The sequence below is a fragment of the Populus alba genome, chromosome 4 (assembly GCF_005239225.2).
Source record: "Populus alba chromosome 4, ASM523922v2, whole genome shotgun sequence".
NCBI lineage: Eukaryota > Viridiplantae > Streptophyta > Magnoliopsida > Malpighiales > Salicaceae > Populus > Populus alba.
This window is the reverse complement of record NC_133287.1, coordinates 5,809,650-5,837,604: the sequence shown is the minus strand read 5'-3', so window position 1 is coordinate 5,837,604 and position 27,955 is coordinate 5,809,650. Positions and strand designations below refer to the sequence as shown.

Below are 27,955 nucleotides of genomic sequence, written 5' to 3'. Positions count from 1 at the left end.
ACCCCAAGTTCCGGGGAAAACAAGGGCTAATCCCTCTTCATGTGAGACATGCGACGAAACAATTACTAGAACACTCCAAAAACCAACAATGAGGCCGGTTCATCCAGTCCTCGAGAGATATAAACAATGTAATCTTAATGCATTCGATTCAACATTCTTCTCCTCTAATTCCTTGTACAAAATTTTTATTGCGCTCAGAGAGACTCCTAGCTAGCTAAACTAATGTCCTCGAAGGAAGGAAAGGTTGCTGTTGATTTGACCGCTGCAATAGTCGGAAGGTGGAAAGAGACGTATCAATGGATACCGATTTTCGGAGCTTTTGCTACCGTTGCTGTGGCATTTTCTGCTGGTGCAAACAATCTCACAGCTCCGGTTGGACTGTCTCCTTTTCTTTTTTCCTTGTTCTATTTTTCTTCAGCAATACGTGTGTGGTAAACAAGTATTATGTTTACATAGAAAATACTCTAGGAAGTGTGTACAACTTATTGCAGGCTCAGGACACAAACTGCATGAGCTTATGTTATTTACTTCAATATTTTGTACAAATTATAAAGTTTATTGAATTTGCAGTTTTCAACACCAGTAGGATCAGGAGCTTTGACTCTTTTGAAGGCCTCAATAATCGCTTGCCTAATCTATGTTCCGGGAGCTGCCTTTACAAGCAAGAGCACTGTCGATTCTTTATTTTCTGATGTGTGTAAATGAATATTTGTCCATAAACATGGTCAATTAAAAACTATGAAATGCTCTTTCTTTCATGAACTAATATGGCCTTGTCACTGCAGTTTGTCAAAGAAAGGCAACCAGACGCGGATTTTTTGATGTGGAGCCTTGTAGTTGCTCTAATCACTGCAGGTACTCCTTTCATATTTATCAATCTTGATGCCAAGATTATTTATTTAACAAATGAAAATGTTAAAAAGAGAGTTTATGATTTGTGGAGAATACTATAAACCCATGAAGCCCTATCCATCAATTTTAAGCTTTTGGCTGTTGAAATTATTATTTGATATAGTATTACAAAGTTTAAATTCTACCATTTTATTTTATATTGTAATTAAAATTAAATAATTATGTATAAGGTAGTGATAATACTTGAGCATTTCATGTGATTTTGAATGCCAAGCTAACAGCTATATTATTGTACATTTTTTTCTTTAACTTCTACCGGCCTTTGATGATATGAGCAGCGATCTGGCTTGCAGTTGCAACCTATTGGGATTTACCAGTCTCATCTAAGCAGTCAATACAGAGTGCCCTGTTAGGAACCATCCTTGTCACTGGAGGTTTTGGCTACATACCCTTATGGAACAAGGTAGAAAAACCTATACTTATCGGTCAAAATGTGGTAAAATATATAACAAATTTGTGTAATTGATGAAATGAAAGAAGTATTTATATTTTTGATCGTTAAATTCCTAATGATCACATACTAAATGACTCTCCGGATTATTTCATTTCCCTCCTTTCTAATCATTTCCTTTTGTGCATACTTGCATTATAGTAGAACCTTTAAATGTAATTTCTGTGGTTTGGCATTCAATTGACACTTCGATCTTCATTCTTATTCTTCAGCCATAGTTTGATCATGCGGAGTGAAAATCACAGTTTTAATGGTGGAGGACTCCTCTGGATATCTCTTGAATGGACAGTTGCTCCATTAATCGCCTGTCTATGCTCCTACGTCTTCTTCAAACTCTTGAGGGCGTTTCTTCTTCGATCAGAAGATGCAGAGAAAAGGATTCTCATTTTCCTCCCTATCGACTACGGAATATCTACTGGACTACTTTGCCTCCTTGTCATATTTCAGGTGTGCTTTTTTTTTTTTTTATAAAAAAAATCTAAATTTAACATCATGGAAAACAAAAAACTAAGGGTTTCTAACTCTCTTCCTGGTGCCAATGGTCTGTTGGGGCAGCTTTACGTGAATATAAACAAGTAGGAATTAGCATAGAATCTCTCTGTGTATTGGAATCACTCCAATGAAGACTCAAAGCAGAACTCGTAGGATGGCAAAGAACTAACTGCCTTTGTATTACGTTCATCCTCTTTAAATACTAATACAGTCTCCAGTTTTAACTAGGAGACAATAATAAACTAGGAAAAGAATAACAGAATAAAATTCCAAATCCAACTAGGAAACTAATAAACTAGAAAAGTAATAACAGGAAAGAAATAAAATTGCAGACTCCTATGTTGATGGAGGCTTTAATCCTGGAGTCGTATGAAGTCCTGTATCCTAATTTGCATCAACTTCCTGGAGTCGTATGAAGTCCTATGTCCTGATTTGCATCAACTGCCAGTCTCCCTGAAGAACTTGACTCTGGCAAGTTTTGAATAGTGTATGCTGTGAACAGGTGAGGATGTAAACGCATGATCTCCGAAGCTTGCAACCAGACAGAGTCTGACCCTGGACGATTTTTCCATTGCACTAAGAACTTATAATAACCTCCACGCCGAGTGGTAACAAATTGATGGTCAAGAATGGCAGCAATTTCATCTCGTGGTGTTGTAATCTCTGGAACTCGTGGTTCTGGTGTTATGGTTGGTGCTGGTAGGGCAGTAATGTTTTCAACCTCGCCTTTGAACTCCGTAAGATCTTCAATGTTAAAAATGGGACTAATACCAAAATCAGAGGGTAAATCAATGACATAGGCATTAGACCCCACTTTCTTGGTGACCTGGAAAGGGCCTGCTCTGCGTGCATGTAGTTTGGTAAAACTCCCTGGAGGAAAACGCTCTGGACGCAAACGAACTAGAACCATATCACCTGTTTGAAATTGTCGATCCTTGCGTTTTGCATTTGCCACAGCTGCATAAGAATTGGTATTGGTGGTCAAGCGCTGCTTGCATTCCTCGTGAACGTCTCGCATATAGCTGGAGAAATCCAGCGCAGCCTCGCTTGGCCTAGGTGGTGATGGTAACGGAATAACATCAAGTGGAGTGTTGGGTCGAAAGCCATAAACCACTTCAAATGGGGTGCAGCCTGTTGAACGATTAACAGAGTTGTTAAAGGCAAATTCAGCGTGTGGAAGTACCATATCCCAGCTGGTCACATGATCCGTGACTAGGCAGCGTAATAAATTTCCCAAACTTCTGTTGGTGACCTCAGTCTGGCCATCCGTTTGGGGATGGAAGGCACTAGAGAACATCAATTTTGTGCCTAGTTTTGCCCACAACGTTTTCCAAAAATAACTTACAAACTTGACATCTCTGTCAGATACTATCGAAACTGGGACACCATGCAAGCGAACGACCTCCTGCAGGAATAACGTAGCAACTCTGGATGCATTGTAAGTTTTGTGGCATGGGAGAAAATGGGCCATTTTGGAAAAACGGTCAACTACCACCATGATTGAATCAGATTGCCGCGAAGTTCTTGGCAACCCAAGGACAAAATCCATGCTAAGATGCTGCCATGGTCTGTCTGGGATGGGGAGGGGCGTGTAAAGCCCTGTAGGTTGTTTAGTGCCTTTATTTATTTGGCAAACTCGACACCGATCAACCACAGTGTGGACATCCCTCCTCAATCGAGGCCAATAAAAGCGGTCAGCGACAATAGCAAAAGTTTTATCATGACCGAAGTGGCCAGCTAGGCCCCCGCCATGGAGCTCTGTAATCAAAAATTCCCGAAATGAGCCACGAGGAATGCAAAGCCGTGATTTGTAGAATAGGAATCCATCACGCAACACATACTCCTTCTCAGCTGAGTTCCCCTGATTAGAGATATTATTCCATACACTACCAAAGTCCTCGTCGCTGGAATATTCAGTTTTTATGTTGTCGAAACCTGCAACATTGGCTGAAGATATGTGTAATAGGTGTGGTCTCCTGCTTAAGGCGTCAACTACCTTATTTTCCGTCCCCGCTTTATGTCGAATAACAAAGTCAAACTGCTGTAGATAATCCATCCATCGAGCATGTCGTGCATTAATTTTGTTTTGGGAATTTAAGTGTTTCAGGGAGTCATGATCTGTAAAGAGGATAAACTCTCTGTGGATCAAATAAGGGCGCCAATGCTTGAGTGTTTGAATTAAAGCATAGAATTCCATGTCATATACCGAGTATCGCCGGCGAGTGTCATTAAGCTTCTCACTATAAAAAGCAATGGGATGGCCCTCCTGACTTAGCACTCCCCCAATTCCCACATGTGATGCGTCACAAGCTACTTCAAAAATTTTGGAGAAATCTGGTAACTTGAGCACTGGTGCGTGCCCCATCTTTTTTTTTTTTATTTCTGTGAATGCTTTGGCAGCTGCTGTACTCCATGCAATTTTTTTTCCTTTCAGGCACTCAGTGATTGGGGCCATGATTGTGCTGAAATTGTAAATAAACCGTCGATAAAATGTGGCCAAGCCGTGAAAGCTTCTAACTTCGGATAGATTCTGGGGAGTTGGCCATTGTTGTACAGCTTGCACCTTTGCAGGGTCGGCCTCCACGCCTTGATTAGAGATTATAAAATCCAAAAACTTGGCACTTTTCCTCATAAATGAACACTTGTCTTTGTTAATGTAAAGCTGTTCAGTTTTTAGGACCTTCAGAACCTGTTCGACATGGCTTAAATGTTCCTGCACGCTTCGGCTAAAAATTAAGATGTCATCAAAATAAACAACAACGAATTTTCCCAAAAATGGTTTGAGAATTTGCGTCATTACACGCATGAAGGTGCTTGGTGCGTTGGTTAGTCCGAATGGCATGACTAGCCACTCAAAGAGCCCATCTTTCGTTTTGAATGCTGTCTTCCATTCGTCACCCACCTGGATGCGAATTTGGTGATAACCGCTCCGGAGGTCGATCTTAGTGAAAATAGAGGAGCCACATAATAAATCTAACATATCATCAAGACGAGGAATAGGAAACCGGTACTTGATAGTTATTTTATTAATTGCGCGACTATCAACGCACATCCTCCAACTACCGTCCTTCTTTGGTGTAAGTAAAACCGGGATAGCGCAAGGGCTGAGACTTTCTCGAATGAAACCCTTGTCCAGTAACTGTTGAATTTGATGACTGAGCTCTTCATTCTCTGTTGGGCTCATGCGGTAGTGTGGTAAATTAGGCAAGGTTGATCCCGGAATTAAATCAATGGCGTGCTGTACCTCCCTCATTGGAGGTAGTCGACTTGGTACCTCATCAGGCATGATATCCTGAAATTCGTCCAGTATTGTCAAAAACTCTGTTGGAAGATCTGTTGGAATAATGTCGCTCTCCTGCTTTACTTCACGGTTCACTACTAATAGTACCATGTTTTCCTCTTTGGCAATTCGAGAAAATTGTCGCATTGTTAAAACTGGGACAACCTCCTTTTTTGTATCAAACTCTGAAATTTGTAGGGGATCCAAAACAAATTTCTTTCCTTGGAAATGAAAAGAATAGGTATTAGCATACCCGTCATAGAGAACTCTCCGGTCATAGAGCCACGGACGCCCCAGTAGCATGTGGCATACAGTCATAGGAATTACATCACACCAGGCTTCGTCAACATATTTTTTTCCCAATGAAAACTTAACCAAGCAACGCTGCTTTACTAGGACAGAATTGGCCTCATTAACCCAGCTAATCCGATAAGGGGTGGGGTGTTTTTCAGTCTTCAGCCCCAAACGTTCAATGGCAGCTTCAGAGATCACATTCATGCCGCTGCCATTATCAATAATGACATTCAAAGCCCGACCATTATGCTCCATGCGCGTGTGAAAAATATTGGTGCGTAACCATTCGGGATTAGTCTGGAGCTCCTTTCTTGTTCCTGTTAATATTCGATGGATAACGCAGCTGGGTAATTCGGATGCACTCAAGTGTTCTTCGTCACTAAGTCTATACCCGTCAATTTCTTCCTCCTCCGTGTCATCAACAGTGTCCTCCACAAATAATTCTTTTTCACAAATAAAGGCTAATTTCTTATCTTTTGTAGGACACACAACAGCATAGTGACCGAAGCCTTTACATTTGTAGCATTGTGGTCCTTCGTTAAAGGCTTTGGCTTTTCCTTTATAATCTCCGTTGACCCCACTTCTAATTTGATCCCTTAGTGGTGGGAGTCTTTGGGTTGAAGATGTTGGGACAAACTCTGACTTTGAATCCCAGGACATCACTTTTTTTCCAACAGAAGGCCTTAGTTGTTTCTCAATACGGAGTGCCAATTGATATGCCTCTTCCACGTTGATTAGCCGTGCAGTCCACATCTCCTTACGCAGGTCATTGCGTAATCCAGTGCGGTATCGAGCTAAGGTTTGCTGTTCAGTTTCCATAACCTTGCTACGCACAGTCAACTCGTGGAAGCGATCTGTAAATTGATCAACAATTAATGAACCTTGTCTGAGCTGCAACATTTCCTCGAACATCATCTGCTCATAGTCAAGAGGTAAATATTTTTCTTTGAGTCTCTCTTTCATCTCTTCCCAATTTGAAACTGCTGGTCTACGTGTTCGGCGTAATTGTTCCTCTACACTCCCCCACCATGCCCGTGCATGGCCTTTTAATTTCATCCGAACATAACGAACCTTCCTATCTTCTGAAACAGCAAACCAATCGAAGTAATCCTTGATAGCTGTTAGCCAATCTTCAAAAGCATTGGGTTCTAGTTTTCCAAGAAAATCTGGAACGTCAACTCTCATTCTTTTGGTCAATTCATCAAGAGGTTGATAACCTGCACCATGACCCGTATTTCCTCTGTGCATGTTTTGCCTATGATGCCGAACTCGTGGTTCATGATTTTCAAACTCCTGATTTCTGTTTTCTTCATAAACATCACTGTCGCCCAGCCTTTCTCTATGTACTGCTCTGTGTCCAGAGCGATTAAAGGATCCATGTTCCTCTTGAGCACAACGCTCCTCCATAAGATCTAATCGATGAATAAGTTGCTCCATCATTGTGGCGATCTGATCAACCTGGTGTTGTAGTTGAGGCTGATCTGTGTCTCGGGTGTTTGAGTTCTGATGGTTTGGGTTTGTGTTTTGCTGGCTGGAATTTGGGTTGTTTGAGTTATTTGGGTATTGGTTGGGTGGGTTTGAGTTATTTGGGTTTTGGTTGGGTGGAATTGGGTTGTTCAGATTTTGGTTGGTTGCCATGGCGTATGAGTGACCACTGCGGGTTACAGGCATGGACGTAAAACACTTGTAATGAATGGAACCGGGTAACCACAATGTGCTCTGATACCAATTTGGTGCCAATGGTCTGTTGGGGCAGCTTTACGTGAATATAAACAAGTAGGAATTAGCACAGAATCTCTCTGTGTATTGGAATCACTCCAATGAAGACTCAAAGCAGAACTCGTAGGATGGCAAAGAACTAACTGCCTTTGTATTACGTTCATCCTCTTTAAATACTAATACAGTCTCCAGTTTTAACTAGGAGACAATAATAAACTAGGAAAAGAATAACAGAATAAAATTTCAAATCCAACTAGGAAACTAATAAACTAGAAAAGTAATAACAGGAAAGAAATAAAATTGCAGACTCCTATGTTGATGGAGGCTTTAATCCTGGAGTCGTATGAAGTCCTGTATCCTAATTTGCATCAACTTCCTGGAGTCGTATGAAGTCCTATGTCCTGATTTGCATCACTTCCCTCATCCAGGCAGTCCATTATGTTAAAGAGGACATTTCCTCCTAGGCAGGAGAAGATCCTGTCGTGTTTCGTAGCTGACTAGTAGTAATTTTTTGTCTGAAGTAACCCAAGCCGTGACTAGTTAGATAGATAGATGAAGTTTAAACAAATGTCAAACAGGATAGCATGAAACCTTATTTTTTGTTTCTGTTACTTCTGTTTGATTTTCTAAAAGGGAATGGATAGTTCAATAAGATAATCACCTCATAATTGTATGCAGATCAATGGAAACATTATATCTATCAATACATGGCTTACTATAGTTGCTGTTTTGGTTGCTACACTAGTTGGAGCGATGTTGTCATTGGTAAGGAAACATAACCTAAAGTTCTGCTATCCACTGGATGTTCCAATCATTATTTCTTTTTATTCTTGTCCAGGACTGAATTTAATTTTGCAACAGGTTGTGATAGTTTCCTTGACCATAAAGAAGTCCAATGATATTCCAAATTGTAAGTCCAATAAGAAAAGCAGATCGATCGATCATCAATGCGTAGAAATTCAGGATAAAACAAGTTCAATAAAAGATGACGAGAAGAACCACGAAGATATCGAAGAAATGTTGAGGGATTTCATGCAGACGAGAGTTCTTGAGACAGTCTATGAAGAGGAAGAGAGGAGTTGGGACTCACCACTACCGGATAAGATCCATGATTCTCAACAGCAAATTCAAGATTTTCAGCAGACACAATCAGTCTCTCAGAAAAGTTCTACAGATCAATTAACACAACTCAAACAGTTGCTTGAATCTACTCCAAATAGGATGGTTCAAACAAGGAACTTCCAGAGGATTGAGAAAAGAACATTAACGTCGGATGCCTCTACATATATCAGAAAATTTGCGATTTCGATTATACGCCCTGTAGGTCTTCGCTCTTTATCTCCTATCACAGTTCTATATCATTCTTTAGAATGATAGCATATCTTAACAATTTGGTTCTGATGTTAAAGGTTATAGAGTATGACAGTCGAACTCTTGTTCGACATGCTTTAGCAGAAAAATATGATGAAATGGAAGACTTCTTCAGCTTCCCACACCTCCATGCTTCATGCATCTTCGCGTATGTTTACCCTGTCTCTAGATGAAGTAGAAGTTCTCTTTTGCTCACATTCGCCTCATGCCTTCATGTACATCAATACATCAGACCAATCCAAATCTGCTGGTATGCTGCAGTCTTCAGTTTTCTATTGAGGTTGCTGCCATTGCAAGCCCATATGCAGCTATTCTTGACGTGTTTGATCATAGAATTAAATATCTACGGGATCGGGAAGATGTGGTAAGTTTAAAACCATAAATATCTCCGTACACACTCCATCCTTTTACGGTAACTTTTCTCTCTACTGGTTTTTGTCAAACTATCTTGCAATGACCATGCACACGGTAACCAGGAGTGTGTGCATGTGGAATGGTGGTTTAGAGCAATTAGCGGACTAGTTGCTGCGATGGGATTTTTCCTATGTGGACGGCGCTTGACTCGATGCCTGGGTGGGAAGCTAACTTACATGAGTAACTCAAGAGGGTTGGCATCACAGCTTTCCTCTGTGGCAGAGCAGTGATGATGGTCACTAGAATGAATCTTCCTGCTTCAAGTATACATGCTTTTGTTGGATCTCTTTTAGGAGTTGGAATGGTCGATGACATTCGGGTAAGGTTTCCTCCTCGTAAATAATGGCCTAATCTCTAAAACCACCATCAAATTCCATATCAGATTGCAACTGAGCATGGAATTGTCCGAGGCTAAACAGAACATTTTTGTTTTGGATTCGAGCAAACTCCATCCCTGAAAGCGTATTTTGTGAGTTCAGGTGAACGAGTAAAACCCTGACTTCTAGGCTCTTACAAGAGATGCACGTCTTGACTCGAATTCGAGACCTGCTATGCAAATCTCAAACCCTTTACCATTACGCCACGACCCTTGGAAACATGCCATATATATGACATTCTTTTCAAGAGGGATTATGATGAAAAAAGTTGTATCGTAATGCAGAATGTTAATTGGAAACTTGTGCTCAAGTTCCTAGGTGGATGGATCCTAACAGTAATATTCTCTTGTGGGATTTCTTGTGTGATCTTCTCAGCGTCTGTACATTCACCAGGATATGCAGTGCCCTGATGTCGCAGTTTTTAATCATGAAATTATGTTCAATACTACTCATCCAATTTCCATGTTTTGGTCCTTCAATTGGCGTAAGACTTGTCATGATTGATTGGAAACTGTAGTTGTAACCAAACACAGAAATCTTAGCATCCTTCGTGTTATTAGCACAGCCGTTCTAACCATCTGAGCTTAAGGGTGTTTAAGATAGAAGTTGAGATTGTTTTTCATTTAAAAATATATTAAAATAATAATATTTTTTAAAAAATTATTAATTTTTAATATCAATCTATAAAATTTTAATAAAAAAATTAAAAATAAATTCAAAATTTTTTAAAAACAATGATGAAATCGTTGCGTCCAACGATGCCTTAACATTTCAGATACAGTCATAAATAAAGATATTTTTTCTTTATTTTAATCTTAACTTCAAAATATTAAAAAAAAAGAAGAAATAGGAGATAATTAACGTGAAATGAATGTCCATTATATAAGAGGATTTTGCTATTTTTAGAAAACAAAAATGAGAGGTATTATTATTAATCGATTATTCAAACTCTATAATCAATCTGTTAATATTATATTGAGAAAAAAGGGACAAACTCAACTACTAGAATTAAGTGGTAAGACTTGCCATAGGAAATGAGGACATCCGAGAAGCAAGAACTACTTTTATAGTGACTTACTAATTTCCAACTCTTAAGGCTTTCTGTCCCAAAGCCTTTTTCTATGGCCAGTCCGAAGTGAAAACCTTTTTTTTTTTTTTTTCATGAATTGAAACATTTATAGTAATAGTAAAAGTAAACGATACCACAATTACGAAACACCCACGCTAAAATATGGAGAAGCAAGCAAAGTTGCAAGTACGCGAAGCCACCGCTACAAGCAAAGAAAAAGAAAGAAAAAACAATTTCCCCCTAAAACAGCATCAAGTTACAAAATAGACAAGAAAATAAAATCCGAAGTTGCTTCTAAGGGACGTACAGATATATGCTCAATTACTTTTAAACATAGAACAATAGTTTTAATTAGTTGTAAAATATAAAAGCAATATGCTACGTTTAACTGAACAAATTTGCGTTGATTTTGTAACTAAAAGAGTTCTAGACAAGGCACATTGTGCAGAGCTCCATTAGTGAAGGAGGAAACAACTTTCCCATTGAAGAAAAAAAAAAGATTATAATTATCATATCCAATTTTTTTTTTTTTTATTAACGTGGGTGTTTGGACCAGTTTGTGTGTACCTTGACTAATTCCACGGGTCCTAAAATTAACAACCATGTAAACTTTTAGTAGTCTTAAGAAAACTCGAACTCTTGATCATTAGAGAACAAACTCAAAATCTGATCAGTTGAGTTATCCCTTGAGTTTCCATATTTATTATTATTATTATTAAGAAAAACTAAATCAGCAATCTATTATTGCGTTTGCTGTTGTCATTATTAATGTGGATTCACAAATTAATTTTTTTTCCTAGTTTTTGTCCTTGAAATTTTTTATTTATTTGATTTTCTCACATGTATTTTATTCAAAATTGGCATTGATGGTTTGTTTTAATGAGCTTGCTGTAAGATTCTTGAGGGCACAAAAAATCTGTCATTTGACTCGAACTCGGTTTTGCATAATATTGTTACTCAAGGAACTATAATTGACAATTAGAAGAAAAAAAAAATCAATCCCTTAAAGGAAGTAAAAAATAAAAAATCTATGGAATTCAAGGGGAGAATATAGAAAAAAAAAAAGGAGGAAAATTAGTTGTCAGCGCTGAAGGGAAAGAAACGACCCCACAAGCCACCTTTAATGGGAGATACTATCAACATGCATCCAAAGACACCAAGAAAGATTGCTTTTGGAGGATAGAGGATGCCACATATGATGACACATGTTCTCTACAGGCCAACTATTCCCCCCTTCATTAACTTTGATCCTTGATTGTATAAGAACCCTATAATTGAGTCCCAAGTTTCATCCAACCTAAGTCTAAGCCATTTTCTTTCAAATTATTCCTTAATTATCTAATAACTCTTCAATTTAGGCTTGAATTTCACTTGATCCATACCCAATGCAGGGCTGGTTAGGGAGAGAATAAAGGCACGAGAATGAAAAACGATAGTTGACCTACCATGCTAGTGCATTGTGATTATGTTCATGATCCAAGTTATAAATTTTGGATTGAGCCCGAGTTGATTCACTTGGTCTCCGCCTTAAAATTAAAACAAAAAAATGCCATGCTAATTGTTTTGTTAAAGTTGACTCATGTTTTTATCCATCATTCAGATTGTATTTGGCGTCGTCAAAGCAACTCGATCATGTTGGGACAACTTCCATATGATTAATTTCAAGCTTAGGCTATGTAAAAAAATTGAGTCGAGGGGTTTTAATGTTAACGTACCATGTCAGGTTTAATAACACTTGTGAAGAGTTCTTCATAACTTGTTCATTTTCTTATGTTCACTAAACCAACATCACTTAACATCTAGAATCTATAACCACAACGGAGCGTAGGAAATGCAACTAGTGTAATACTAATTTGCATTTGCATGAAAATTACGTTGAATTTTGTTGTCAAAACAAATTTTGTTTTTAAATACTCACCAAAGCTATTCTCAAAATAGAAAATCATAGTTGATTCCCCTTTTTAATGAGCACATTTGACACTATCAATTAAAGGGAAAGAGAATAAAAAAAAGGCTTTTCTTTTTTAGGTTCAAGATTTTGTGGTTGATAGCATAATTCCAAAAGCCAACCCTCTCATTGGCTAAATTTCAATTTGTATGAATCTTAATATTGGTCCAAAACTTATCTAGTCCAACACAATCTTCTTGTTGAAATTTTTCCCAAAAAGCAAATTGATGTTGCTTAACTAAATAACTTTTTCCCCACCACACATGTAACATTTGATGGTATGCTAGGTGCATTCATATGAATATTTATATATCCTTTCTTTTTGTATAGAACATTTTAGGTTCTTTATTAATTTGGTGATCGACACACCTTTATATTAAAATCATGGTGTTAGTTATACGTAACCAAAATGAGGAATGATTATTTGCTTAGGCACAATTAAAGAAAAAAACTAAAAGCAATGGAGAAAACACTTTCACCGGACATAATTTACCGTGGACGAGAATAATATTTTTTCTTTCTTGACCTTAAAAATAGAGAAATTTTTTGCCATGTGTTTAGGGGTAAAATAGTCTTTGTCTTGGGATAATTATGATGTTCTAAAATTGATTGGTTGCAAGACGAGTATTTTGGGTTTGAATTCTATAATTAATTTACAACACTACCCTTATAAGAAATCAAATTTTGAACTTCGACTCAAGGTTAGTTCTATATTTTCAATTAAAAATGCACAGTAACCCTTAGAATAATAATAAAAAACTAACAGAAAAATGGAGGATCTTTTAGTTATTTTTAATATTGTTGGATAATAAAAAGACTTTGATGTTTTTGGTGTCAAATAATTTAACTCAAGCTAAGTGATATTTGTGTCATTTTCTTCTTGATCTTTTCATAATTAATTGGTTGGGTGGGGTAATTTGAGGATTTTAATAATTAAAAAAAGGTTAATGTGCGCCATACAAGTGTCAGCCGCTTTGCAATCTTTGGATGACACGTGTAGCCGATTCCAGCAGCCAAAAAGGCCATTCCAGGGTGGCTTTAGCATTTTCTCGATGTCTCATCTTTGGATATGTGGCGTGGGCTTTGATTAGATGTCTGGTTTGTTACTAACGATCATTTTTTTTTTATTTCTTTCCTCTCTCTTCCTTGATGTTTGTGCCCTGCCACTTGATTTTTCAAGTAAGCCCCTAAACTTCTATTTTTTTTAGTTCCCTTTTTTGTTTTATATTCTTTGAAATAATTGATTAAATTAAATTTTTCTTTCAATTTCATCCTCAATCAATTTTTTGCTTTGTCAAATTCGATCCTCATTTTTTATTGCTGCTTTTTTTATTCCACCATCTGTAATGTTTTTTTTTTCCTGATAGATTTCATTCTCATTCTTTTGATTCAATTTTTCTTAGCTTTGCAAAATTTTCTAAAGCGGTATTTTTTTCACCTAATTTAATTGTTCAACATTTAAATAGTTTGGATTTGAGGTTGGTTAAGCCCTTATTTAAAATCTCACGGGTTGCAAACTTCGGAGATTAACCTAGTTTCATGATGTTTGCCTAGAATTGATTTGGTTCTTTTTTAATCATTTGTTAAGTTAAGTTTTTTTATTTCATCATTCCATATTTATTTAATTGGAAACCTAGCTCTGTTTGTTTTTTCATGCTTTCTATGAACTTGGTTTTATAATTTTTTATTTATTTAGTTACGTTACCCCATGTCTTTTTATTTGTTATTTTTTGTTAAGTTTATTTTTTAAAAGAAATTTTATTGTTGAATTAAATAGAACTGATTTATTGAATATAGACAGATGCTTGCTTCATTTTGTTTTGTTTGACTTGCTTTTCCAGGACATTGCTCTAGTGACCCATGCAACTTCTTCTTATATTGTTATCCAGAAATTTTTGGTCAGGTTTGAACCATCTTAGCAAACTTTTTGTTTTTTTTGTTGATGGCCAAGCCCACAATAAAGTGATCGGTGGGTCACCAACAAAATTTTTTTCTTTTTCCTTCTGAATATAATATTGGTGGCTCATATGTTTTGATTGATTGTTTCAAGTGTTTTTTTTTTTATATATTTTGTTTGTTATCATTTACCTGTAATTTAAATTAGATTATTAGACTACCTGGTTTTATTAGATCCAATAAATTAATAATTTGAGTATCAGATTCTTCTTACTACTTTATAAATATTATTATCGTCTAAGCATTTTTTTTTTGTGTGCTTAAAATTTTTCAAACAATCCATAGCACAGCGCGCGTCTATATAATCCTGCCTAATGGACCATTATTGATTGCCTTTGGATTGGAGAAGCTAATTCGCCTTTTCCCTTTTACTCTTTTTCTCTCTCTCTAACTTTAAATATTTATCCTTTAGATTTTGAAGATTTTATTTTATATTCTATGCTGTTAGGATAATATTTCATATTTTTTTTATTCTTTATTTAAAACTCTATGAACTGGTTTAATAGTCAAAATTACAAGGGATCGATACTGTTGCTGTCATATGGGTATAATTACGAATAAATATGTCAACCTGAAAATTGAAGTATATACTTCATATCTTTAACCTTTGTCTCCTTCAATGCATCGACCACGATAGGACTAGAGAGAGAAACAACATCAACTCAAAAGTAGGGTTTATATTCAACAATATTAAGAAGCTCACATCAAGTTTTTCTCAGAAAAACAACCGGAAAGAAAACGAGGGCGTCCTTTTTTATATGTATTTTTGGTAGAACATCACGCAAAACTTTACATCAACCATATATTTCTATGCACGTCGCCGACGTGCCATCGCTTTCTTCCTAAATTCTAAAATATCATCATTCCCTTACCACACAAGTCAACCTTGTAACCACCACGTCCCTTCCTTTGATTTTCCCTCGACCCTCCTCTTTTCAATCCCAACGTTTCACATCACATGCCTCCATCAGATACTCAAATATTTAATACAATTCTCCACTTAGAAAAGTGGTATATATTATTCTTCATTTAAGGTAAAGTAATATGCTTACCGACTTACGACTTATGTGTGAGAGAATAATAATACTTATTTTTTTTAAATATTTTTTGTTTAAAAATATATTAAAATAATATTTATTTTTTATTTTTTTAAAATTATTTTTTATATTAATTAGTATATTAAAACGATTTCAAAATATAAAATAATTAATTTTAAATAATTTTTTTAATTATTTCTTAGAAAAATATAATTTGAAATGCACCAATTACCTTATGATTTTAATAGTTTTGAAAGAAAACTCTCCGAAAACATAAAGGGGCAGTTTGGAGTTTAATGCAGAAGTCCATATATATATAACTTTAAATATCCTGCTTTTAGCTTAAGCAGAATGATTTCGTTTTTTCAAATAAAGGAATAAAAGGGTTAAATTATATATACTTAATTCTTCAAGCTTCTGTTTGGACTTGCAAAGAATTAGATTTCCTTTAGGGTCGACTAAATACGCGAGATTTGTTAAGGGCATTTCAGCACTTACAATTTCTCCGCAAGTAGTGTTATAGCACTTTGAAAACAGCCTTCTCCAATATATATATAAAAGGCTACCATAGTGACCATACCAAGTACCCAAAACAATTATGATGAGTCCAACACAATCTTTCTTCTCCATCTCCGCAATGATCTTGATTCTCATGTTCATGGCGGATAGCATTTCTGCAACTCGAATCTACTCATCAATGGCTTTACCAAATTATTCTCCTCAAAGTGGAGATCTAACAGGCAAAAAGCCAGTAAAGATGCGTGAGGTCGCATTTCATGTTTCTTTCAAGGATCGTCGTATGATCCCGCCGTCCGGTCCAAGTCATAGGGGTGATCACACTAAACCCACTTTCAATTAACATTTCTTGGAGAAAAGATATCCAAGTTTTCAATCAGTTCTGAGCTCTGGAATGGGGAGCTGATACAGGACATGCATGCTCCTTTCTTCTTGAAAACTCTCCGCAGGTTTTCAAGAAAACATAGAAAACGCAACATAAATGGTTTGAGTTAGGAATTTAGAATATTTACGAATGTACTTATTTTGTCACAGAAATTCCGAGTTATTTTTAAGTACTCGGTTAGTATGTTTATGATGTCAACTTCTCTCCCTTTATCCTCTAACATCATTTCCCCCCCTAACAATAACTTCTGTAAGAAAAAGGGGAGTGTTGAATTGGGTGCTGGATGGACGTTGAAGTTACTTTCTGGTGCAATTTTTCATCTTCTTTTTTTAGAGTCAAGTTTTATGCAATCTCTTGCGTGTATGAATAAAGACTACCGAATTTTTTAAACTGTTAATCACTTCTCTATTTTAATATTCTTTTCCCCTTTTTTCCTTGCAATAATCTCATGAGGATGGCTTCGAATTACAGTTGTTGTGGTTGATCGGCTTGTCCAGATATGGTGGCATGTGTTATCTACAAGGGATGAAATCTAGACCTAACTAGGTAATTTCCTCGTTGTTGTTCATATCAAAGTTTTTTTTAACATAAAATAAATGTATAGTTATTGTTAATGTATTTTCTAGGGTTAAGAAAAAAATTAATTCTAAATTTAAAACTTGATGTATATGTTTAATAAAATAGCTAGATTGAGGATCATATATACTAAAAATCAAGTTATGAAGTTGAAAACAAATGTAAATTATGTTGTTCGATCTTGTTAAAGTTGTATGTTGATATGATAAAAAGAGCTAAATTATTCAAGTTAAATTTAAAATTAGATTAGATAAAAGACAAAACAATCTCATCTAGATCAAATCATAAATGATCAATCTCAATCTAAAAAATTTTTAAATCAAGTAAAATCGAAGGCGACCTTATTATTTTTTAATTAAAGGTGTTAAAGACATGTCATTTACTTTATATATATATATATATATATATATATATATATAAACAACACGTCATTTTTATTTTGGAAGGAAATATTACAGCAACAAGATTTGAACATGTGATTTTCATCTCTCCGCACACATCTCCATCAACTGAGCTACAATTAATATAAAAAAATATATTAAGATGCTTTATTATTAATATGAATAATAAAGGACCATAAGAAATCCAAATTTTTTTAGAGTATTGAGGTAATTTTCAAAAAAAAAAAAAAGGTTTCTTCTAGATTTTAGTTTTATATTGATAGTGGCTTGAAGAGGTGTTTTTTCACTGGTAATGGTGCTAGGAGGGCAGTGTTGCGGTAACCATTTACAGCGCTCTTTTTTTTTTCAAAATTTTAATTAATCTTGTTAATCTCTTAACCCTATATATATATATAATGTATGATTTTTTTTTTTGACAAAGAAATGTTCGAATTCAAGATCTCTTGGAGGGACAAGAGAGACTACTAGTTGAGCTGCATTTCATTTTCAATGCATGAATTATTTGAATTTTTTTTTTGAAAAATCATATCTCTAAAATTTAAATAATTTTCTATTTTTGGGAAATATTTGATTTTCTATATGAATGATGAGTAAAAAGAGGCAAGTTCCAAACCATGAGCACATTTATGATTTATCACGATATCATAAACGGAGAGCCTAATTTAATAAATAAATAAATAAGTAGTGGGATTCAATTGATCAAATCAATAGTAGAGGCGCTCGAATAATCAAATGACCATGGTACAGGGACCACCCAATGAAATTAATTCATTCCCTTTGTATAGAGTACAGTTGCTTATCACAGCTTTGAGCAAGGGGTAATGGGAAACACGTGTGGGAAATGTGACACGCACGTGTTTGGTCCAAACCCATTTGGAGTCAAACTGTCAAAATATATACGTTGTCGAATTCCTATATAGTTGCATTTTAAAAGGGAAAACAATAAAATAAAAACTCCCTTGGCCATGAATGGAGGGCGAAGTGAACAGCGACCAAATCAAAATGTTTGGTTCTGTATGCTCAGTATTTTCGTAACCACGGGCGGTTTGTGGAGCCCTTGTGCTGCAAAAGAGAAGGCAGAGTTGTGTTTGTAAATTTTATTCTTCGCCATGGTGGCACTTGATATTATTAACAATATATATGTAGTGAAAAGGCTATTAATTTTAATGATAATTAAAGTTTTTTAATTCAAGGCTGCATTCGTGTTTTGGATCCCTATATGTGACTGTTTGATATTATGCTATACGGTATTGTTTAATAATATTTTTTTTTTGAAAGTGAATTAAAATAATTTTTTTTAATTTTTAATTTTTTAATATTAATACTTTAAAATTATTTAAAAATATTTAAAAATATTAATTTAATATTTTTTAAAAATAAATACACTTATAATTATAAAAACAAAAGTACCACACTCCCAAGGACATCATGAAAGCTGGGTTTGCATAGGATCAAAATAAACCATTCGAGAGAGATGAACATACAACTATGACTAAGCTCTTAACTAGTTAATTTAATTTATTATTGACTATGAAGTTGAGTCATCATTTGTATCTATTTAATTTGTCCATGCCAATTTTGAACTACTTAGTTAGTCATTAGCGGTGAATTCAAGGGAAACTTAAAAAAAAAAATAGACTTTCCTAGCCGAAGATCTTTATGTCTTTGTTGATCCTGCAAAACAAGTTTCTCGTAGAATAAAGGACATTCTAATATTTAAATTAATTTTGAGTGTCTGTTGATTTAAAGATAAACAAGTCAAAATTATCAAAAGAAGTTTTCTTTCTCTTTTAGGTAGTTTTTAAAATTCTGAACCCTACTTAATCTGTATATAACAATTAATTCTTACGGGAAATTTCTATGGCTCACCTTTAATAGAAATTTGTTGGGAGTCAAGGAGATTTTTCGTGGATAAACAATAACATTTTATTGAAAATTTCAAAAGATGGGGATACAAATATTTTGGAGATAATATGGGGTTATTTGATGTTAGGCAATACATCAAGTGTAAATGCGCAAATTTCTTTTTCTAGTTTTGATTGTTCTTTTTTTCACAAATTAGTGAAGGTAACCCTTACCTATTAATCATTTTATCTCTTTCTTGAGCACATGACACTCCTTGGTATAATGCTTGTTGTCATGGTAAAATAGACAAAACTTATTTGGATTTTTTGTGTTTACGTTGCCTTTCATGGAAGGGGGATATCACACAAATGTTTTTCCATTAGATAGTAGTTAGCACCTCAACCCATTTGATGGTTAGAGGTGTAGTCATAAGTTCAGGGATTATCAAGTGATCATGGTAATGCCTCTTAGTGTTTATTTTAGATGTTATTGTTGAGGATTAATGGTGTAGTTGAGACTCTACTCATACATGAATACCTAGATGATCTTTTTTAGTGATGTTAGCTTTTTCTATCATAATGTAATTTTCCATTATGTACTCAATGTTGGGGAGATTTTTGTCTAGAAGAGTGTATAACCTTTCATATAAGGAATAGTCACATACTCCACTAATGAGGGCTTCTATCATGTTGGGTTCAATGAGCTTTTCCACGTTAAGCATTTCTTTATTGAACCTTTAGAGATAAGCCCTAGTGTTCTCATATTCTCGTTGTGTGATAATATAGAGCTTTGTGGTGCTTTTATGGGTGGAATGCTTGTGCTAAAGTGAGAAATGAGCTTGGAGCTAATATCTTGAAAATGAAGAATAGAGCTAGGCTTTAATTTATGGTATCATGCACGTGCAGATCCACACAATGTTGTTGGAATAATAATGCACATAACATCATTGTTTTGTGTGACAAGTTCTAAAATGCTTCTCATATTTTGTACATGCTCTCGAGGGTCTGTGAGTCTTTTATAATTGTCTAGGCTAGCTTTTGCAGAGACATAATCTCTTTAAAATCGAGTGTGGAGGATTTTATGACATGGTAGAGATTATCTTATTAAGTTGTGTTTTTGCTGACAAACTCGTGATGACATGGAGCTTGTCTCATGCCCATTTCTTTTTCTGGTGCGTGAGTGAGATGGTTGAGATCAATGGAAAGTAGATCGTCTAGAGTGGCTTGTGCGAGAGTGATGGTTAAGGTCTTTTAGAATGTAAGAATGCGAGCATTACTTGCTTCCATGTCATTTTACCGTGTCTCTTTCTAGTATTGGATTTATCATTATACATTCATTGAGGTATTCAAGAGAGCTTGTTGTTATTATATATGAAGTAGCATGCGATGATGTAGTTGCATTGTTATGACAACATTATTAAGTAATTGCACTTGGTTGCAGATTTGTTGGAGACTTAGGGTGGGAAGATTAGTCATTCTCCCTTGAACTGGAGTCTTATCAGTCTTGTAAAGAGTAAATAATGAAAGGGAATTGACTAGTTTTTTTTATTTAAATCCCACAAACAACATCATTGATGAAATTGTGAAAATCAAACATAAATGGACTTTTTTATTTGACAAGCTTTAGGCTTTTGTTGATCCTATAAAACAAGTTCTTTTTAGAACGAGAAACACTCTAATATTTAAGTCTGTTTTAAGTGTTTATTTATTTAAAGATAAAAAGTAAAAAATTATTAAAAGAAGTTTTCTTTATAGTGTAGAAGATCCTAAGCTCTACTTCACCTGTCTATGATGATTGATTCTTATAGAAATTTTCTATGGCTCACCTTTTCCAAGATGATAGTTCGAGGTGGGATGGCGACTGGTGTGCTTTTTCCAGGAATACGATTAGAGGCGGCAAGACATATGGTTGGAAAAAACTTGCGAGGCTCCGGTTGGTTTAGAGAACTGTGCGGCATTTTTTCTTCAATAAAAGTGATGGCGCGAAGACAAATAAAATTTATGGGATTGTGTGCAAAAGCAAGCAAAAGAATTCATGAGGTTGTGTATAGAAAAATATAAAAAATATTTGCACAATAAAAAAAAAAAAAAAAGAGAAAAAATATATAAAATATACAAAATAAAATAAGAAAAACACAAAAAGAATCTAGTTTTTTCCTGTAACCGGGATGCGCCCTTAGAACGCCCAACTGTTTTAATTTGTATAAAATAAAAATATAAAAATTTTATTTTATTTTCTTGGCACATCAATTAGCACACTCATGACTCTTGAGTAATGTATTTCTTTCCACTTCCATAGCTGTTTTAATTTGTTTGTTTTTTTTTTTTTTCCAGTTTAACTAGTTACTACGACTCTTTCAAACCAATTAATTGACAGAGCGTCAGAGCCACCACATGTAAATTCATTTTGGGGCGCCGCGAGCTTAGTAGTCTGGCGAGGAGGATGCAGAATTATTGTACTTGTCTTCTTCTTTTTAGTCAATAATTCTTTTATTTTTTTCTAGAAAAACGGAACTATGTTCACATTAGCCTGATATGTCTTCCTTTGCACCTCGTCTCTCCAACACAGCACATGCTTCCCTATGGATATGCACGTAAATATATGATTGATATATGATATGAAGGTCATGAAATCTAACGTTGCTAGCCTCCCTGCCTAGCTCGAGCACGTAGCTCGCTCGTGCTTTCTCTCAAGAGCGTTGATAACTTGTATTTCAATTAAAGCAAAAGAAGAAGAAAAATCGTATTCAATTTATATTGAGAAAGGATAAAGATTTTGGGAACGTAGAATTTTCGTGAAGTGGACTTTTAAACAAGTGGCGTACTGTAGACCAGTAAGGTAGAGTCTGCTTTACCCCACATCTTGGAAGATTGGAGGAAATGGAGCAAGCAAAAGACGTTTCCAACTTGATCTTTAGAATTCAACTAGTTACATGACCCGCGCGATGCCGCGGGTCAATTATTTTTTGTATTAAAAAAAGTTAAAATCTAAAAATATTAGGTTTTTTTGCAAAGTTATACTCAAGAGTCTTAGGTTTGGTTGCAACGCCTGACCCAAGAGTAATATTTATAATATTAATAATAACATTAAACTTGGGTTAACCCTTAGCATAAAAGTGTCTGGATTGTAATACCATACTTAATAGCATTGGACGCGGGTCTCGCTGCAAGGTCGTGTCATAAAAGTGTGATAATTAAATAGATTAGTTAAAAAGAAAAAAAACCAACAGGAAAAAAAAACTAATGAAAAAAAAGAAAAAAAATATGAATTAATTGGGTTAACCCTTCAAACCAGGTTAACCCGTCATACCTTAAATTCGCATCGTGAAAGTTTGATAATTAAAAAGAAAAAAACAAATTAATGGGTTAGCCCAGAATTAACTGGGCTAACTCGTCAAATTAGGTTAACCTGTCAAACTCGGAATCCGTGTCATGAAAGTTTGATAACTAAATAGAAACAAATTTAACATTAACAATTTAAATTAAACAAAAAATTTAATTAAAAAAAATAAAGGCATCAGCCTTTTCATTGTGGACTGCACTGTGCAGTCCACTGTCAAAGACATAAAAACAAAAAGAAAAACTAAAGGTATTAGCCGAGAACTACTTAGAAAAAAATTTAATATTAATAAACTAAATTAATTAAATAAAATTAATTAAAAAAATAAAAGAAAAAAATCCTCTAAGAAGAAAAAAAAAAACTAAATAGAAAGAAATTTAACATTAACAAAATAAACTAAACGAAAAAAATAATTAAAAAGAAAAAAAAGCAAAAAAATAAATTTCATGTTAACTCGTCAAACCAAGTTAACCCGTTAAACCTGTGATCTGTGTCATAAATTTTTGGTAACTAAATAACAAAAAAAGTGAACATTAACAAACTAAACTAAACAAAAAAATTAATTAAAAAAACAATTCGGGTTAACTCGTCAAACCATGTTAACCCGTTAAACCCAGGATCTGTGTCATGAAAGTCTGATAATTAAATAAAAAAAATTTAACACTAACAAACTAAATTAAACAAAAAAATTTATGAAAAAAAAAATTGACGGGTCAACCTAGAATTAACTGGTTTCACCCGTGAAACCAGGTTAACCCATTAAATTCGAGATATATGTCATGAAATTCTAATAAATAAATTAAAAGAAATTTAACATTAACAAACTAAACTAAACAAAAAAAAATAATTAAAAAGAATAAAAAGCAAAAAAAAAATTATAGGTTAACTTGTCAACATCAGGTTAACCCGTTAAATCCGGAAAACATGTCATGAAAATCTGATAACTAAATAAAAAAAATTAACATTAATAAACTAAATTAAAAAAAAAAATTGTTAAAAGAAAAATAAAATAAAGAAAGAAGCAAAAAAAAATTCCAAAAGACAAAAAAATAATACAACTTAAAAAAAACCCACCTAAAAATTTTGTTAAAAGAAAAAAAAAAAAAGAAGTAAAAAAAAATCCAAAAGGCAAAAAAATGCAACTTAAAAAAAAAAAACCACCTAAAGCATCAATGTTAAAGGAGTGTGTTTTACTGTGGACTGCACAGTGCAGTCCACAGTAAAACACTGACTCGTTTTAGTTATAGTTTAATTTAATTAATATATCCCTAGAGAATTGGAAATCAGGGCACGGAATAGTAACATCATACTTTATATTTTCTTACACTAATCTAGCCAGTCCATTTTGATGGCTCGAGAGTTTTTAATTTTAATCTTACAATCTTAATTACTTGCCACTTTTCTCACGTAGGGTATTAGCCTCAAGGGAAAAAAAGAATCCTTAAGAGTAGGTGAAAGAATTTCCCCACGATAATAAGGTTTTGGTACACAAAATGGCATAAAAGTAGCCAAGCGATGAGATGTAGAGAAAGAGCCTTGACAAGGGCACCCGAGTGAGTAAAGAGTCAACCGAATCCCACCAACCTTTGAAAATGAGAAATTAGCCCATGTTCTCTCGGATTTGGCTGATTTTCAGGGGGTAATTGACGGTTCAAGAGCTTGTGTTTACATAAACGAGGTCTTTCATGAGCTTAATTAATCCTTGTTAAGTCAACTTATAAACAAACACACCAAATTCATTTAGCTATTAATTTCAGTTCTAACAATTTTATAATCAATAATGGTTTTACCCCAACTGACCGTCCTAATCATTTCATGATCACGATTAAGGTATGGCCATGGACAAGCAGTAGTTAATTAGTCACTTTCTCTCTATCATAATTTTCTCCGTTAGAGCTTTAAGCTTGTAGAGTGTGCTATCACCATCTTCAACAAAAGGAAAATAGACACTGCTAGCTGTGGCTGTGGATCATGAGACTGGTTACACGTTTTCTGCCTTTCTGGGGGGTGGTTTGCTTTCAACAGGTATAAAAGTCAAGCGGGATGGCTTTTCTTGACAACCTCAAAAGGGACTCTTTCATGATCAACACTGTCCAATCTCAGTACACGAGTAAAAAATTCAAAAGAAACTAAATCTGGCTGCAATTTTTGAAGTAAAAGGCTCTTTATGGCCTGAAGTGAAAAGGGAACGAAAAGCATATATTATTTCGAAAGTACACTGTCAAATTAAACACATTGACATATGTCTAAATAAATCATTTACAACAGCATTGACAACGAGGTAAAATATATCTTCTTTAAATCCAAACGCTACAAAGTATTCAACAAAGAAATAAGACTCCGATATAATTAATGCTATGACATGCCAAACAATTAATTGCTTTCATATGTAGGGATTCTTAGAAATAATCATTAATCACATATAATTATACTTCTTAGTGTCTATACTTTAAGAAGAGAAATACACTTCTGTGCGCATCCAACTCCTCCAAACAAAGGTAATAGCTAGAAAAAATATCAAAACTGTGAATAATTAACAAATAAGACTTGTCTGGAATGTGAAAAATTAATGGCCAACACCAGGACTTGGAACAGACCGTAGAATCCGATCGATGCTAGCAAGATGCCTTGCAAAGAGTTGTTCATTATCAAGAGTGGCATGACCCTTCTTGCTAGGAGAAGATGATGGCACTGTACCCTTAGGAAGAGCGCTAAGAACCAAACTTGCAAAAGAACTGACACTGCTAGGACCCTCCTTGTTGCTGCCGCTGTTGTTCTTCTGTGGAGTACCAGTACTCATCAGTAACTTTCTTCCCTCTATATTTGATACAATTGTAGCGAAAGAAACCAAGAAAACGAGAACCAATGCTCCAAAACGAGCCATAGATATTGTATCTATCGCAATGAATCTTGAAACGAAGGAGAGAAAGAGAGAATGCAATCTGGGTTTTGTTGTGAGGCAGGAAAATGTGATGCTGGTGTGGTTTGAAGCAGAGAATATGTTAAGGTGATAGCTCTAGCTTTTGAAGGTTGATGATGTTTAGGAGGGTTGGTATGGGCTTATTATATATATACACAGACAGATATAGCAGGGCATACTATAGGGTGAGAAATTCATGCACCGTGTGACGGCTTGATAGAGCGTGGAGATCAAGTTATGTGCAGGCTAAGTCAAAGATTAAATATGTTTGAAATTGAACCAAGGTGCGAAAGAAGAGTGATTGTGTAGTAGTAGTGATGGTGATGGCGAGCTAGTGAGTGGTGGTGGTGTTGTGTTTTATTTAATTTGAATTCCAAAAATGAGTGCATAAATGCCGCGTGCTAAGGTGGGTGACTGAGATAATAAGCCGACCAGTGTTTATTGGGTAGAAGTAACTTCAACTTACAAGCACCGTCAAAGATACCATTACCTGTTTCTCAAACTTGATGTTTCCTCAGTTAATTTATTGGCTACTCTGGTTGGGTTTTGTCCCTCATTTTTTAAGCCATAGCCCATATAATTAAGAAATGAGGCTCCTCGCACTTGAGGTCTTAGCCAGCGGTTGAAGAGCACTTTTCCTTCATCTAGGCAATCCTGGGTTCAAAGTTTGCTCCTTTCCTCATTGGGTCTCCCTGTGCGGTACGCCTGTCACCCCCGCGGTGCCTTACATGCTCACTGAGTTTGCAGGATATTCAGTGAGCCGTGACATTAGTCGTGATGCGCGTAAGCTGGCCCAGACACCCACGTAAATCAAAAAAAAAAAAAAAAAAAAGAAATGAGGCACCTCACACACTTGAGGGTCTAGCTCAGTGGTCAATTGCAAAGGCTTGCCTTGCGATTGTCCCGAGTTCGATCCTCAAGAGTACCAGTATGTTCACCCTCGCAGTGCCTTACTGTCTACTGGGCTTGTAGGATGTTCAGTGAGCCCGGGAATTAGTTGTGGTGCGCGTAAGCTGACCTGGACACCTCGGGTTATCAAAAAAAAAAAAAAAAAGAAATGAGGCACCTCAATAATTTTAAGGTTTTTGAAATTAGTCATATAAACTGTGGATATCTATTATTAACAAAGAAAGAAAAAAGGAATGAGGGACCACCACTGTACAAATAGAAATAAAGAGGCAAGCTGCAATTAGGGTCGGTAGCAACAACAAAGATAGAGAGGAAAAAAAGGGGGAGAAAACTCGTGAGAGAGAAAAGAAGAGGCAACTGCAGTCTATATTCAAGCTTTGATTTGAATCGAGATGTAACTTTGACAGTGACTTTGAGATACATAGCTATTCATTCTTCACAGTTAAATTAAATACCGGAGGTGTATAGAATTTGGAAAGTAATTTTTTTTGAAAAAGTAATTTATGTGGATATGAATTATTTTTTTATATTCGATAGTGTTATAAAAATAAATTAGAGAATATTTTATAATGTTTAGTCATGTCATAAAAAATAAACTGAAAAAATTATTTATCAATATCTTTTTTTTTTAAATGTTTATTCAAACACATATAGAATATTAAATGTAACTATTTGACCACTTACAAGATAAGAACATACATAAAAAATATAATATTGAAAATTTTTTTTATCATATCATATATTTATATATAGTTTATTTTATAAAATATAACTGCACCTAAAATATCAATATTTTAAATATAATATTATAGATCTATAATTATTATGCAACCCTGATGAACCTTGAACCAAATTGAACATAAACTGCCTTGATTGGGCTATAAACATTATCAGCTTGGTTGGGTTGAATAGAGCTTCAATCTGGATTGTATCAATGTTCTTGAGCTAACTAATGATGATAATAATGATGATGTTATTTCTAAACAGATTATTCAAGAAGCTCTATATAAGTCATAGTTAATGAGGTTCATCGGACCTTACCAAGCTTCTACCAAATATTTTCCTTATGACCATGTGTTGGGTACTGATTGGGGAGATTCATGATGTTTTAATAAAGCTATGTGACATGATAACAAAAAATGAGTGGTTGAAAGGCATGAAAGAAATTTTTTTTTTTTAAATAAAAAAATACTGCTAATAACTCTAATATATTAGAATCAATTGATTGAACTTTAAAGAAATAAAATTTTAAAAATCTAAAATGTTGTGATAGTTACAATAGAAGCCAAATTAAGTCCAAACTAGGTAAATAAGGGTTTGAGAAAAAACATCAATTTAACAAAATTCACAAATCAAAAGTCCCAATTCTTTTCTCTTTTTATGCAATTAAAATAGGGTCAACCAATCAATAAAAGTAAACAAGAAATCACAACAAATCAAGACTAAGATTTACTCATAAAACCCTGATGTGGAGAAAAACCATGAAATCATAGTCCACCTATAAAATTCTACTATTAATAAATAATGGAATCATAAAGTGCTTTTTTTTAGTTAAAACTAAAGACTACAACATAAATTATCAATAACAATATATTCTTGGAATACATACAGAAAGAATCGAGAAACTCCTACAAAATTGATAGCCATGTTCTTATGAAGATATGACCAACTTAAATACCTCAAATCTTTAATCCAACCATATAAAATGCAAAACTCTATGTCTACAACCTACTATCAAAATTTT

General features: G+C 34.7%; 1 pseudogene; it reads left to right on the top strand.

Moving 5' to 3' along the window:
- Positions 1-222: 222 nt before the first annotated feature.
- LOC118063042 (uncharacterized) lies at positions 223-9,720 on the top strand (annotated as a pseudogene).
- Positions 9,721-27,955: the final 18,235 nt, after the last annotated feature.